Below are 2955 nucleotides of genomic sequence, written 5' to 3'. Positions count from 1 at the left end.
CGCGGACAGGTGATGCCGTTCAGCGCATCCGAAGGGCGAGGAGCGCCTCCGGTTCCCGCCGGGCTTCGGCTGGGAAGGCTTGGCAGGAAGCTGCGAGTTAAATTAAAATGCGGGGACGGAGGAGGGGGGGAAGGGAGATGATGAAATGGTACGAGGAGAAAAAGCTGAGCGAGCTGGAGGTTTTGCATCTCGAGTTTAATGGGAGTGGGGTCCAGCAATCCTCCCTCTGCAAAACGTTTGAAGGGCAGATGTGATTTGGTAGCATTACAATGCCAAAAGAAGTACAACACCCTTCACTGCCTTCTTCCTAAAGAGGCAAAGGTCTTTTTAGCTTTAATTTCCAGTTTTCTTACCTTGTCCCCGTAACAAGGTCTGTTACAACAGATGTCCCATAAGACATCTTTATGCAAACCGCCTCTCAAAACAAACAAGGTAGGGTTAAACAATACCAGACGTTGCGATACATGCTGTACAGCAAACCCGTGGTCAACTCCTGCAGCCTTAGTTAGGCAAAACTTCCATTGACCTCAGCAGAAATTCGGTGTGAGTTAGGATTGTGGTATTTGGCTCTTGGTGGGTGTTACAAGAACAAAGATTTCACATCAAACCTGCAGCGAAGACCTTCAAGTTGTAGGTTAAGATGGAGAAAGGTGACATGAAATAAAACCAAATGTACTACCAAACAGCAGAAAACAAGAGAAATGACAAGGCCCAAAGAAAGGAGTTTATATTGTTATCACTGAGGATGCTGCACTCAGCTGAAGAGGCCTTTTCTGGGTGATCCAGGTAGCAAGGAACAGGTGGAAAAAAGGGGGGGGGAAATTGTGAGGTGACCAAGGGCAAACCTAGAACAGTGAATTTTCTTGGGGATAACAGAAGCCGAGGTTACAGGGGAAAAAATTATTCTCAGGCAACACACCTGAGTGTTTTAGTGTTTAATTTCACACTCAAATTCATTTTCAATACCTCGAATCATCCAGAATCTATATAGCCTCACTGGCTACCAGGGGATTTCCTATTTTCTTCACTGGTTGAAAGCCAAAGGTAAAAGCTGACAGCATTTTGTCTTCCTGTCTATGTACCTTGCGTTAACAAAGTGACAGCAGAACACGAAAATCTGTTTGTTCACCAAAGAGAATATGGCGCCTGCCCAGGGACGTACTGGACACTGCTGCAATAAAGTCTTTGTCAGCATTTCTGTTTTAAACCACACTTGAATGGCTTCCAACAACCGCAGTGTTGTATTTCATTTAGGTTTTGTTTATTAGCCTTAAGATGAACTAAAATGTGTACGTTATAGATTGGGTTTGGAATAGTTTGGTGCCATTCCATGAAATCTATCAATCCCTTAAATAAGGTGTATGCAGTAGACATATAGTTGATTTATTAACCCTTCAGCATCAGCATTAGGGCTGTTACAGAGAGAATTCTGCCCCGAGAGTGACCCTGAGTAAATCCTGCCCTCATTTCAGTGCACGTCGACAAGTACGGGAGGTTTTGCATCTCAAGTTTAATTGCAGTGGGGTCCAATTCTGCAGCACATGGCAAGATGGGCTGGGGGTATTATGTGCTGAGATCTCCCTTTCCAGCAGTGTTTGCACTGAAGAAGGCACAACTTGAGCTTCTTGCCAGCTGCACAAACAGGGTGTAAATAAAGCTTTGCTGACCCTGACTATGCAGTGACTTAAAACACTATAAAATGCAAAAAATAGCATTGGCTCTTCAGTTTTCTATATTCAAAACGGCAAAATTAAGTTCGCAAAGTAGGACCCTTCACCGCCATTTGGCGCTTTGCTCTTTGGGTCCTTGTTACAGCCCCCGCTGTGGTTTGAACCCTGCCTTCAGGCCTTTTGGGCAGGGTCCTTGGCTGTTCTCGTGTAAGGAGCCCAGGGCCTGGTCAGGCCGTGGGGAGGCACGGGCCAGGGGAAGGATTACCTGTGCCTTTCCGTTTCCCCGCCGCACACAGCTCACACGTCGCTGAGCCAATGTCCACAATGGGTTGGGAATGTGCAAGGGATGCTCCTTGTTCCCTCCTCTGTGTCTTTCTGCCTGGCAGCTCTTGCACTTGCTCTGCAGCTTAGTTGCTTTCCTTCGACATTAACACCCTTCAGAGCTGCTGAAGCTCCTAACAGCAGAAATGAGCACCATCTAACGCAAATGAAGAAAGCAAATGAAAAAGCACAAGGGAATCAAATGAATTCCCCGATGTCAGACAGTGAGTGTGTGGCACTGTTGGAAGTAGTCCAGCAGTCCCCAACTGTTTGCCCATCGCCTTGTGTTTCAGATCAGCTCCAAATCTCTTCTAAGCCTCATGGCAAAAATCAGTATTAGTTTTATTGTTACACTTGCTTCTTCCAAGTGTTCTTACAGCTTAATAAGCAAAACCTACTATGTTTAAAGCTATCAGATTACATGTGTTTATTTCCAGAGCTATATATAGCCATCTGCATACTTACACACACCAAAAGATGTGGTCAAGCTCCAAATGCGTTAGCGCTCATTGCAACACAGTGATGCTGGAGTTTCATTTCCTATGGTGAATGTCCCGAGATCCCATTTTTCCACGTCTGCTATATCCTGCTTTACCACAGCCTATCCCTGATTTCTCTTATCTCCCCAAGTAAACCCAGGGATTACTGAAAAACCAAATTAGACCTTTTGAGATATCACTTCTTGCCTTTCTGACATGATTGCAAGCTCTTCTTCTGTTTGTTTTCTCCTTTTCCAGCAGTTTCTTTCCTCCTTTCGTGATCTGACTTGCTCATCTGTCACTCCAGATTACAACTGCTGAGTTCCAGCCACGCTTTGGGGCACAGAACAGGAGCTACTCTTAAACGGTGTAAGAGGCGATTCTCCTTCCAGAAAATGTACAGGAGAGGGCAATGGTTAGTATATTGCCAGAGCCTAAAAGTAAATAAAAAATTAATTAGAATTTGAAGGAAAAATGTGTGAAGC

The 2955-nt window shown here is 45.0% G+C and overlaps 1 protein-coding gene across 1 annotated transcript in view; it reads right to left on the bottom strand.

Moving 5' to 3' along the window:
* The window catches only part of COL24A1 (collagen, type XXIV, alpha 1), a 195088-nt gene that overhangs the window by 155944 nt on the left and 36189 nt on the right, over positions 1-2955 (bottom strand). The window lies entirely within an intron of this gene.

Source organism: Pygoscelis adeliae, unplaced genomic scaffold (genome assembly GCF_000699105.1).
Source record: "Pygoscelis adeliae isolate BGI_AS28 unplaced genomic scaffold, ASM69910v1 Scaffold10, whole genome shotgun sequence".
Classification (NCBI taxonomy): Eukaryota; Metazoa; Chordata; class Aves; order Sphenisciformes; family Spheniscidae; genus Pygoscelis; species Pygoscelis adeliae.
This window is presented reverse-complemented; position numbering and strand designations above follow the sequence as displayed.